Genomic DNA, 13,199 nt, shown 5'->3' with positions numbered 1-13,199 from the left:
AGGGTATTTTATCAATACGCACAGCACTATGGAGAAACCAGAGCAGACAGAGGGGAGAGTGGTAGAACATGGTCAGGAAAGTCCAGCCAGACCACAAGGATCTTGTCAATTTAATGTCAAGTGCTCATGAGATGCCACAGTGTATTCATTGAGAGCTGTCTCAGTTTTAATGCCCTTAATGTTTCTTAAGATTTTCTTTTTTGATGTGGACCATTTTTAAAGTCTTTATTGAATTTGTTACAATATTGCTTCTGTTTTATGATTTGGATTTTTGGCCATGAGGCACATGGGATCTTAGTTGCCTGATCAGGAATTGAACCTGAAACCCTTGCATTAGAAGGCAAAGTCTTTACCACTGAACCACCAAGGAAGTACCACCCTTGGTAACTTTTTTATTTTTCATGTTTTTATTTATTTATTTGGCTGCGTTGGGTCTTCGTTGCGGCATGTGGGATCAAGTTCCCTGACCAGGGATCGAATCCAGGTCCCCTTCATTGGGAGCACGGCGTCTTACCCACTGGACCAGTAGGGAAGTCCCCCACCCTTGCTAATTTAAAGGGAAAAAAAATAAAAGTAAGAGTGGCCACAGCACAAAACTTTAACGCTCGGAAGATATTTGGAAACATTGCTGTATCTCATGCTTCTGAAGAGTTAACTAAGCTCATTAGAGCGGCCAGCCTTCCTGCCTGGTTCATCAGACCCTGCTGGCAGCTGGAATCTCGTGAATTATGCCCCTCCAGCCCCTGGATCATGTGCTTGGCAAGCAGAGCTAAGGGGGACTTATATACACCTTCAGAGCTGCTGTTTGATGGCCTGGATGAAAAATGGCCTCTTTAGACTGTGGGGCTTTTCTTTGCTTAAAAGAAGAATGATTTCTCCAGGAACTCAGAGGTGGAGTGATCTGGAATGCAGGGTGTCCTTGGAGGTGAACACATGTGAACGCTGATAATGTCAGGCGGTGGCCAGGGACAGGCCAGGACGGGCCCAGTGGACACGCTGAATGGGGGCAGCCCCTTCTGATGCTGCAGGGCACGCAGGAACCCCTCTGATATATTGGGTGAGCCAGCACTTTCTCTCCGCCTCACTTTATCATCCAGAAAGGAACCTCATTCTTTAATAATCAGCTATTCAGTCTGTCATGTTTCTTTTTAAAAAGAAAATGCAGGGATCCTATCGATGGACAGCCCTCTCCACATCCCCGCCCCCCCCAACAAAAAGTCTCTGTGGCCCAGAGGAAACGGCCTGCAATATTTCAGCTCCTGCTGAAAAGTTTTCTTTGGAAGGAAGCCGTGTTCTAGTCAGACAAACCCAGGGCTGAATCTCAGCTTATCTACCTACTACTGGCGTGTGTCCTTGGGCAAGTTACATACTTTCTTCAAGCCTCAGTCTCTTGATCTGTAAAAAATAATAATTCCCTCCTTATGTATAGGCTTTTGGGATTGGAAATTATATGTCTGTATCTTTACCTATGGGCTTCCCTGGCGGCTCAGTGGTAAAGAATTCGCCTTCCAATGCAGGGGACATAAGAGAGGCAGGTTCGATCCCTTGTTTGGGATCCTTGTTTGTGATCCTTGTTTGTTCCCCTGGAGGAGGAAATAGCAACCCACTCCGTATTCCTGCTGGGAAAATCCCATGAACAGAGGACCCTGGCAGGGTGTAGTCCCTAGGGTCATAAAGAATTGGACGCGGCACACACTGCTACCTGCAATCTTATAATGGAGGCCAATGAGTTCACGGTTGTCAGTGTTGGGGAAAGGTGGAAAAAGCCTCGGGCTCTCGAAGGTGAGAGGGTCTGCATGAGGCCCCTTATAAGATTACTGCCCTGGGCCTGGCAGAGAGAGGTCTCTCCATCTCAAGTTAGGTTTCTCATAGGAAAATTAAAGGCACCTTTGAATTTGGGTTGTTAACCAACAAATGACTGCACAAATACCATGACAAAGTTTTCAAATTCCATAAAATTCTAAAAAGGACACACACAGGGCATCACTTTGCTTCATTCTTTTGTTATGTCTAAAGTAACACACACATACCCACTCATGCACAGACACACAACCTTTCTACTGTCTCGTAGCTGTAGGTGTTATTGAGTGTTCTTTATCAGGAAGATGAAAGGGGTTCTTGGAAGCAGAGATTAGAGAAGACAAAGCAAAATAGAGTTTTACCAGTTTACTATCATTAGGTACCTTTTCTCCCCCTCAATATTGTGTTTTTTATTTTTATTTTTTTTACCTTCAAGAAGTGTATTGTCCTTTAAAAAATGGGTTATGTAAAACCCAAACTTGACTTTTAACTTATTCAACTATCATTCCTTTCCAGAAAACTTACTCCTCCAGCTAACAACCACCAACCTGTTGCCTCTGACCCTGGCTGTCCCAAACATGGATTTCAGTAGGTCTTTCCTTGAACTAGCTTTCATCAGGCACAGGAAATGCCTTCCCAGGAAATCCACCCACTGGGGACTGGCCTGATGGGTTTTCCTGATGATTTATTTATCAAGGAAGGAGGGAATGAGGGTGGTGGTATTCTCTCAATCTAGCCACTCGTTTTAGGAAAAAGTATCCTTGAATTTTTAAAAATGACTTGCCCAAGTGTCTACAAAAATCTTTTGAAGCTGCAGGAAGATGATTTTCAGAAAATTAGCATTTAGTCCTCTCCCAAGGAGGGTGCGTGGAAGGAAGGGAAACTGAATCTGCAGTACTCACAGGTGTGTCTCGAATCGTGCATTTTATAAATGGTCTTGTCACCTTAGCCTCTGACAAAAAGAAGCAATAGTTCACCCAAAGAATAAGCAAAGGCTTGAGAAACTCTTACTACAGTTTCATCAGCCAGCCCTTTCCTGCTACAAGTAGGTGACTGCAGAGTTCAAACTCAGTGTTGAAAACACAGTGGCTTAATATTACTTTTTTTTTTTTTTTTACTGCTCCTGACTTCTACCATACTCTGTCAAATACTTTTTGCCTGTCCATTAATGACAGTTCTGCTACATCCTACAGACTGCTGGTCACTTTCCATTATAAAAAGTCCAAACCAGTTGAAAACTCCAATCTCATATCCTATTAAGATCTCATCTCTTCTGTCCCCCAGCACAGGTTGGACTGTGGCTCTAGGGGCACCCAGTAGGGATGGGACACAGTCTGCCTCTCACCTCCTTCACCTTTCTCTCCTCCAAAATTTGACTATTCTGTGGGTTTGGGCAGTGAGGAGGGATCAGATGAAACCTCTCTGGGTGGTTTTCTTTGCTTCTAGGTCTAACACAGACAAGGTCTTAGCATCTACAGTATGACAGGATCCAAATGGGGCTCTTGATTGAATTTTCTGACTGATTTTGCAGGGTCTACACAGTTCCTGGAGATGGGACAACAGGCCCTTGTTCAACCTCCCCCACCCCCACACAGCCCCTACTACCGGTAGCATTTCCCTGCCTCTGTCTCCACCCTAACCCCTAGCCCCATACATACATTCTCTTAGAAGCTTGAGAGCCTTGTCTGCTAGTGGAGAACTTTCAAGATGGCGCCAACCTGCTCATGGTCCATGCAAGAATCTATCCATCCTTGCCACCACCGTACTGTAAGTACTGCTGGCTTCATGGTCAGTTCTTTTCTCTGATTTGCTCTGCTATCTTTCTCCTATTTCCTTTCCCCAGGTCAACCAGGCACAGGAGCTGATGGGCTGGCCTGTCACCTAAGCAGATGTGGCAAACAAGAGAGATGCCAGTCTTCCCCTCTTTCCAGTATCCTTCTTTTCAAAGTCAATCTTCCCTTGGCTTGAAGAGATAAACATCCCTTCTGTCTTCAGGGAAGAGGTCCCTCTGTCACAATGCATTCATGGAGTGGTCCCAGTGACCCCAGGAAACCCTTCTTTCCTCTGCTCCCCTTTCTGGGACACAGGTGTTGGTTCTAGTAGCTGGACCTGTTCTTCTTGAGGCCTTGGGGAAAGTGTCTGCTCCCACCTGTTGGGGGTTATCTTTGGTGTGTGGGATACTTGAAAACTCTGTTCTCAGATTCAGTCCCTACTTAGGGATTCCAAGGGAACAGGAAAAAGGCCCAGTTACTATTCTTTCATATCACTAACCAAACATTTCTTCAAACTGACCTCCATCAAACCACAAGCCTTGGACTTTCCTGGCAGTCCAGTGGTTAAGACTCCGAGCTTCCACTGCAGAGTGGTGCAAATTCAATGCCTGGTCAGGGAAGATCCCACATGCCACAGGTTGTTCCCTCCTCCCTCCCCCCCAAACCCCACAAGCCTTTCCAGAATGATCAGTTCATTCATCCACCTAACAAATATTTCTTGAGTGCCTTCCCTGTATTGCACACTGCTGGAGGCGCTAGGGATGTGGCAGCAAGCAGGGCGGATGAGGTGATCTCTCTCAGCTTACATTCTGCTGGAAGTGAACACCTTAAGCAGGCATGCCCACAAGATGACTGGAGATAGTGCTGAGTGCTCTGCGATAGCAAGATGTGGGTAGAATGATGATGAGGAGAAGGGAGCCGCTAAGCCTGGTGGCTGGAGAAGGCTTATCTGAAGGGGAGATTGTTGAACTGGACCTAAATGATTCCCAAGAGGGCAGATGCAAAGGCCCTGAAAGGAGAGTTTGTTTGGCATGTTGAAGGATTTTAAGATAAGCAGGTGGTGGTTTTCCCATTCTCACCTTAGACTTAAATCTCCCATGATGCTTCTTCCCTTCCCTCTGCTTGCTCCAGGCTAACACATGAGATAAAGAATTCCACCACTGGGGACTTCCCTGGTGGTCCAGTGGCTGGGACCCCGTGCTCCCAATTCAGGGACCTGGGCTCGATCCCTGGTAGGAGAACTAGGTCCCACCTGCTGCAACTAAGAGTTTGTATGCTGTAGCTGAAGATCTCGCATACTGCAATGAAGATCGATTATCCCGTGTGCTGCAACCAAGACCCAGCGCAGTCAAATAAATATTAAAAAAAAAAAAAAAGAACTTCATGGTTCACTCTGGTCTTAGTCCACCTTGAATATGTAAGGCCATTACAGCTGTGTCTTTAAACTTTGAGATTTTAGACATAAATGAGCATTTCCATCCATTTGTTTGAGTTATATGCTAGGAAGTATCCTTATCAGTAGCTCTGGCCAAACTGTCACCCATGTAGACAGTAGCCACCAGAAAATGGATAAGCAGAGCTGTAAGGCTTCCCATGCGCAAAATCTTCCTAATGGGGTTTACAGATGAATTCACTTGCTTATTGAAGTTGGTATGTTACACCTTAAAACGTTATACAAATAAAAATATGTTATTGTGAGGCTTACTTACTAGGATGAAATATGGATAATGAATAAAAAAGAAATAAGGTCCAAGAAAGCTCTAAGGTACCATTTCTCCAGTTGGTTTATTGCTTTGAAATAAGAGAACTCTCACTAGAATTGCCCATTTTGTTCAAATCGCCTTCATAATATTCATGCCCCAAATGGCATATTTCTTAGAGGCATGGAATTTTAGCACTGAAAGATATCTTTGAGAAAGGTTAAGCAGCATTCGAAATTCATGTGGCATTCATAATTGCCAGACTTGAACTTCAATTCAAACTTCTCTGCTCCCAGGCCACTGGTCTTGCCACTGCACTGCAGGACTTCTGAGCTACGAAACGCTACCTGATATACATTACATCAAGCACCAGGGCCAACTGTGTTCTCAGCACACTTAGAGTACTGTGGAAGCAGCCTTCAAGGTGGCCCTGAATGATCCCACCTCCCAACATTCACACCCTTCTAGAATCCCCTCCTAAAGGATACCAAGGGTGGTCGCTATGACCAACAGAATATGGCAAAAGTAATGGTATGCCACTTTTGAGCCTGGTTATAAAAGACTGTGGCTGTCATCATGGTCTGTCTCTCTTGAATCACTTACTTGGGAAAACCAGCTGCCATGGTATGAGGATGCTGAGAGAGCCTATGGAAAAATCCACATGGTTAGGAAGCGAGATCCTCAGCCAACAGCCAGCAACACATGAATGAACTTGGAAGCACCTCCTCCAGCTTCATGTGATTAGAGCCCAGCCAACAGGTTGACTACAGCCTCACAGGAAAGCCTTAGCTTGAACCACCTAACTAAACTGACCCCAGATTTCTAATACAAAAAAAACAAAAACAAAAAACTCATGAGATAATAAATACTATTTAGGCTGACATCTTGAGGGATCACTTTTTGTGCAGCTATAGGTTAACTGACAGGCACAGTGTTTCTCAGTTCTTCTAAAGCATCCTTGGTACCACGTGATGGGTTGTACCACTCAGGGATAATTCCATCTTCTCATCCCTTCTCACACAGGAGAGGGATGGACAGACACTTGCCCTGCTCAAGGACCTGCCACAGCTTGGTCTCTGCCAACATGGATGTAGAGGGGAGAGGATGGCCCAGCCAAATGCTAAAAACACTTCCTTAAGGACAACTCATGGCAGGTGTCAGCCTGTGCTCAACTTTCATTGAGAACCTGGAACAAAGGCCTGGCAGTAGTTTGATGTTCACAGTGAAGAATGAATGCGAGGTATGACTTTATGCAGACTTCCTTTAAACATGCACAGTCTTGCTGCTATTTTCATGCTTTCAGAGAATTGCAAATTTCCAGAGGCTGCTCTTTCCCTGCCCTGGATTTGGTGGAAAAGATTTTTTAAGATGTCAGTGAACTCAAAATTTATATTAACCATTTGCAGGCATGTGGACACATTTCTTTAAAAAATCTTGCAATTTAGGGCATGGGATATACTTATGCTGGAGTGCCTTGTGTCTTAAAGGCACCTGAGTCATCCCACCCTGGTTTCTCTGCTAGACTATGTCTCTTTCCTTCTTCAGAGATGAGTTTGACTGCACTAGATTCATAAAGCCTTTCTACAGAAATGCTCTCTAGTTAGTATCATTTCTTACCCATCTCCTTCTCACCACTAGACTTCAGGTATGAGTAGAATGGAGCTTGGTTCAATATCCCACTTGTCTCTGGGGGTGGCTGTCCCGGCTCCCCATATTAATTCTCTGACTTGAAGGATATTCAAGACTTTGAAGAGTGGGAGCTTAATAAATGTCACCAAAGAGCACCAGTGCTTGAGGGGCTGGAATGAAGGAAGGAGCTGGATAATGATCACAATGGGAACTCAACTTGGAGATGAACTTTCTGTAGGGTGACTTCACATATCGTGTGCTAACTTCTCAACTCTCCTGTGAGGTAAATGGAGTGAGAGAGACAAAGAGAGGGGGAGGGAGAAGGAAGGAAGAGAAGGAGAGAGGGAGAGAGAGAGAAAGAGATAGGGAGAGAGAGAAGGGAGGAAGGGAAGATGGGAGGAAGAAGAAAAGAAAGAAAAAGAGAGGAAGGAAGGGATGGAGGGAAGGAAGAAGAGAGAGAGAAATAGAGAGAAAGGAGGGAAGGAAAGAAGAAAGAAAGAAAGAGGAAGAAAGCAGGAAAAAAGTTAAGAGGGAAGGAGGGAAGGAAGAAAGGAAGATCTGTATCTACTGTTACACAGCTGGGGACATAGGGAGGAAAAGTCTTGTGTGCATTAGTAATGTCTTTCAAGAGTTAAAGCTCAAGCTTCACACAGTCAGAGGGGAAGGCTGGATGAGAACCACCCGGAGATCTGACTAACAGGGAGCTCTGAGGGGCTATTGGAAGCTCTCTTGCCCTTCTGTGGCCTTTGTTCCCACAATGGCTGAAATCTACCACTACAATAAATGTTTGCATGCCAGTGATAGTCTTTTGAAACAAAAATACTCTTAGAAGTGTTAACCTGCTCTCTGTTCCTAGTATTCTGTGCTGAAGGGGTTTACCAGAACACATTTCCTCAGGGTTCTGAGGGAATAAGAGTTTATGGAAGAGGAGACAAGATCCCATAAAATTTAGACCAAGAGACAGCTTGTGAGGACAACTGTTTCTTTGGGGAGACAGAATTGCTCATTCACTTCTTATAAAGACTGATGTCAAAGGTGAAGCTGTTTACTTTTTGCAGTTTTCAGGTAAGGAACTGAAAGTCAAGCACTCTTAGGAATTTCAAATAGAATATTTGAATTTTAAAATAAGAATGTATAGACATGTGGGGTCCTGGTAGGTAAATAATGCTGTTAAATTCAAGCACTTTGGGGACCATCATGTTGGTATTTCAATTTTAGCCACAGTAGAGCCAGGAAGTGCAAAAGTTGAAGTTCTCACGGCCAAAGTAATTTATCCCTGTTACACACTCCTGACAGAATTCTTACAAGCCCTCAAAATTTGTGTCTCTAATATACTCAGCTTGCTGAGCTGCTTTTGCTAAAAAGGACATCACCGTTAGCCCCTTCTGGGCAATATGGTTACATTTTTAGCCACGTTAGGACTCATGGCATTTATTTTGCAAGGCAAAGAGAAATATCCATTTGTAGAACTTCTCGAGAGAGAAGGGGGCCAAAATAGGACAGGGAGACCATGGTTTTACTTTTCTCTATGGAAACAGAGCACTTAAGTTTGACATAACAAGGCCTTTTTAATTGACATAAGAAAAGAATACCACTTACAAAATATCAAAAATGTGAAATACTTAGGGATAAATTTCACAAAAGATATATAATACATGTACACTGAAAACAACAAAATATTGCTTGAAAGGTTAAAAAGACATACATAAATGGAGATATATACTGAGCTTGTGGGCTGAAAGATTTAATGTTGTTAAGATGTCAGTTTTCCCCAAAATGATGTATTCTGATTGACATTCCAGAAGGCTTTTGTATAGAAACTGACAAGATGGAGAGGAACTAGAATGGTCAAAACAGCTTTGAAAAAGAAGAACAAAGTTGGAGGACTAGCACCATCTGATTTCATGACTTAATTATAGAGCTATACTAATCAAGACAGTATGGAAATAGCAGAATGACTGACAAAGAGATCTGAGACTAGAAAATCCATAAATAGGCCTACATGTAGAATAATTTCTGAAAAAGATAGAAAGAAAAGTCTATGGGAAAGAACAGGCTTTCAACAAATGGTGCTGGAACAACTGGATACCAAAAAAGCAAACAAAAACTTCAATTGGTATCTTGTACCAGATAAAAAAGTGGTACTACTTTTTATAAATCATAGACCTAACTGTGAAACCTAAAACTATGAAACCTCTAAAAGAAAACAGAGGAGAAAAATCTCTGTGACCTTGAGTCAGGCAAAGTTTCCTTGGATCTGACACCAAAACCAAAATCCATAAAAGAACAAATTGACAAAATGGACTCATCAAATCTTAAAATGTATGCTCTTCAAAAGACACAGTTAATAGAACAAAAAGATAAGTCAGAGACTGGGGGAAGATCTTTGCAAACATATCTGATAGACTGTTTCTAGAATACATCAATATAAACTGACATCTTAACTATTAAATATAGAGCTCTCAGAACTGAATCATAAATAAAAATTTTAAAGTGAATTAATGATTTGAACAGATACATCTTCAAAGAAGATATAAGGATGGCAAATTAGCACCCATAAATATTCAACATAATTGTGCATTAAGGGTATACAGATTAAAACCACAAGGAGATACATTTCCTTTAGAATGTTCAAAATTAAAAAGACCAATTATACCAAGGGTTGGTGAGGTAATGGGGCTATTGGAACTCTCCTTCTCTGATCTTGAGTACATCAAATGGTACAAGCAATTTGGAAAGAAGTTGGAAAGTTTCTTAAAAACTTAAACATATACCTATCATGTGATGCAGCCATTCCACTTCTAGGATTTACTCAAGAACAGTGAAAGTGTTTTTAAGATGTACCTGGAATTTGTTTTAATCAAGCCTGGTAAGACACCCAGATGTAGAAATAACTGTCATGAAGGAAGATGACTTACTTACAGTTCCCTAGAACAGGAGGCATGGCTCAGCACCCTGGGGTGCCACAGTGGCAAGCACCTAAGTCAATCAGGAGGGGAAGATGCCTTCACTCTGTTTTTTTTTTCGAGAAGGAACGAGCAAGTAAGGGTAAGCAGGCTAGGCAGGATTCAGGTTGACTAGTTTCAGCAGTCTGCAAAGTGTGAGGCTTGCTTCTGGTTGTCTAATACCTGGCCCTTGGGTAATTAGGGCAGGTGGAGAGCGGCTCAGAGTGCGACAGCATCAAAAGAGAGGCGATGGGGAGGAAGTGCTCTGGGTTGATTAGCTTGCAAATGAAATGCACACGTGACCAGAGGGGCAGTCACTCCAAGATGACCAGATGGCAGAACATCAGAAACACATGGTTAACAGAGAAATCAGATGTCCATTCAGAGACTTTGCATGAATGTTCATATCAGCTTTGTATGTAATAGCCTCAAAGTGAAAACAATCAAAATATATGTCAACAGCTAAATGGATATATAGAATGTGGTATATCCAAAAAATCGATTACTACTCAGCAATAAAAGCATACTTCCCTGATGGCTCAGACAGTAAAGAATCTGCCTACGATGTGGGAGACTTGGGTTCAATCCCTGGGTCGGGAAGATTCCTTGGAGAAGGAAAGGGCTATCCACTCCAGTATTCTTGCTGGAGAATTCCATAGACAGAGGAGCCTGGTGAGCTACAGTCCATGGGATTGCAGAGAGTCAGACACAACTGAGTGACTTTCACTTCACTCCACTTCAATAAAAGGAAGAAACTATTGATAAATGCAACAGCATAGATGAATTTCAGAAATAATTATGGTAGGTGAAAGAAGGAGATAAAAAGGAGTATGTATGATTCGATTCATTCTAGAAAATGCCGGTAAATTTATATTATAATTGTAAATGCCCAACACAGATCAGTGGTAGCCTGGTGATGAGAGGGGGATAGAGAGTGACCTTAAAAATGAGAACAAGAAAAATTTGGGAGCGATAGCTATGCCATTATATTGATAGTGGTGATGGGTTCATGGTATATACATATGACAGGTCTTATTAGATAGTAAAATTTATTATTTTTTGAAGATGAATCTTTAATGAACTCCAGTTGAGAAAGACTTTCTGAATTTCAAAATGGGAGAACAAATCACTAAGGAAAAGATTTATAGGTTTGCCTGTATAACGTTTGAGTGAATATTCCATATATCCTCAAATAGTACAATTTAAATGTATACAGTTCTGTAGGCAGTCACCTAGTAAAAGCGGGGCCAGAGAATGAACAACAGTATACAGGCCAAGGACTTCCCTGCCAGTCCAGAGGTTAAGAATTCACCGTGCAATGCAGGGAATGTGGGTTCAATCCTTGGTTGGGGAGCTAAGATACCACATGCCTCAGAGTAACTAGGCCTGAGTGCTGAAAATACTGAGCCCAGGCACCACTAGAGAGCTTGTGCACTGAAATGAAAGATCCTGTATGATGCAAAGAAGCTCCTGAGTTCTGTAAGTATGACCCAACACAGCCAAATAGGTAATTAAATTTTATATATATATATAAAAGGAGGGGAAGATATATATATATATATATAAGCCAGTATCTAGCTCAGTGGAATTACTTCCAGTCCTGATTAGACTGCAATAGGCACCTAAAACCTTAGTGGCTCAGTCTCCCCATTTCCATAAATTACGTGTGAGTGTTTATTTATCTTATTTAGGTTTATTCCTAAAACCAAGGTGAACTAGAAATGAGTTTGAGAAAATGTGTGAAGCTCCAAGCCCTTGCTGAAGGAAGTAGAAAACCGTGTAACCACAGTCTGTGTTTTTACTACTTCCCACGTTTAGAGTGAAATGTCTCTAGAAAACACAGAATAAGATTCCAGACAGACATAACCACAAATGGTGTTTTTACCCTCCAAAGCATAAACTAACCCTTTCCGGGCTGCTGTTTCAGCTGCTGGGAGATCCTAGGGTGCAGGATTGCAATCCTGAATGGTACACGAAGGAACATTTGCTTCCAATACCAGCTGTAGTCAATCAACCCCAGAGTGAACCAGACAGTCAGTCCCCCAGCCAGACCTCATGGTGGAAGGGATAAAGGGCCTGCCTGAAATGGGCCCATTGACTTCAGGGTAACGGTTCGTGAAGGCGACAATAGGCCCTAAAGGCGCAAAACAGTGGGTTTTCACTCAGCAGGCACCCTTCTGATTAAGTCAGCCTTGTTGACATTCAAGAATTTGTTTTTTTTCCCAAACAAAACTGTTCTGAGGTTTATTCTTAATTCCAGCATGTGTAAATTTGTTTCCTTTTCTCTACTGGTCATTTGAGACTTATTCATTAATAAAGAATCTTGAGAGCATTCCACAATTCCTAGGAACAGATTGTTTTTAATGAGAAAAAAAAATCCAAACTTTAGAGTTTTCCCTTTTAACTAAAAGATTTGGCACTTCTTTTCAAATAAAGCAATACAGTCTTTCTTGACAAAGAGAACTTGTACTTTCTAAAGGGAATAGGAAGTACAAGGTATAGTAAAGCTTATTTTTAAAAAAGTATTAGACAATAGATGAAAAAGGCATAATATGTTCTGCCTTATTTAGTCTAAAAGGAGATTTACTGGATGTGGAGGAAGACTGTGAAGTCTTACAGAAGTAACACAATCTCCCCTTGTAGAGACTGTCATTACACTGAAAGCCACTGCCTATTTCTGTGTCCTTCATGCATAAAGAGCTAGAAAATGCTATTTCACAAAATAAGAATTTTTTTGGTAATTCATTAACTTTCAGTTTTGACACATACAGCAAATATTTTACATACTGATTTGCAAGAAAGGGTTTTTAAAAGGCTAAGTACTGATCCAGAAAATGAGAAGGAAAGGAAGATGGGACCCGGTGCTCTTTCTCTATCTGTGGATATTTACCACAATAATAACATTTTATTTTTACAGTGCCTTGCTACCATTTGCAATCTGGGCATTTACAGAAAATGCATGCTAGTCAAACCAGAGATTAAAATACATAAAACCACATCAGAAGAAAATCATACACTCATTGCACAATATACTCAATGCTGAAAGATAGAGAGACAGAGAGAGTTTATTACCCATATCTAAGAACCAAAATGTTCTTCTATTTGCAGGGCAGGAATAGAGACACAGATGTAGAGAATGGTCTTGTGAACATAGCGGGGGAAAGAGAGGGTGGGAGACCCTCTCTTAAAGTAGCGCTGACATGTATGCACTACCATCTATAGAATAGGTGGCTAGTGGGAAGCTGCAGTATAGCACAGAGCGCTCGGCCCAGTGCCCTGTGATGACTTAGAGGCGTGGGATGAAGGGATGGGAGAGCGGTCCAAGAGGGAGGGGAGATATGTATGCATACGGC

The 13,199-nt window shown here is 42.2% G+C and overlaps 1 protein-coding gene and 1 long non-coding RNA gene across 3 annotated transcripts in view; one reads left to right on the top strand and one right to left on the bottom strand.

Moving 5' to 3' along the window:
- Positions 1–13,199, bottom strand: part of KIAA1217 — an 821,092-nt gene that overhangs the window by 390,647 nt on the left and 417,246 nt on the right. The window lies entirely within an intron of this gene.
- LOC112449269 (uncharacterized) overlaps positions 1–13,199 on the top strand; it is a 34,013-nt gene that overhangs the window by 10,140 nt on the left and 10,674 nt on the right. The window contains exons 2-3 of the long non-coding RNA XR_003037748.2: positions 3,469–3,567; positions 6,296–6,512. This is a non-coding gene — a long non-coding RNA (uncharacterized lncRNA). The remainder of the gene's footprint in view (positions 1–3,468; positions 3,568–6,295; positions 6,513–13,199) is intronic.

This window comes from Bos taurus, chromosome 13 (assembly GCF_002263795.3).
Source record: "Bos taurus isolate L1 Dominette 01449 registration number 42190680 breed Hereford chromosome 13, ARS-UCD2.0, whole genome shotgun sequence".
Classification (NCBI taxonomy): domain Eukaryota; kingdom Metazoa; phylum Chordata; class Mammalia; order Artiodactyla; family Bovidae; genus Bos; species Bos taurus.
The sequence above is the reverse complement of the archived record's forward strand: the minus strand, read 5'-3'. Positions and strand labels throughout refer to the sequence as shown.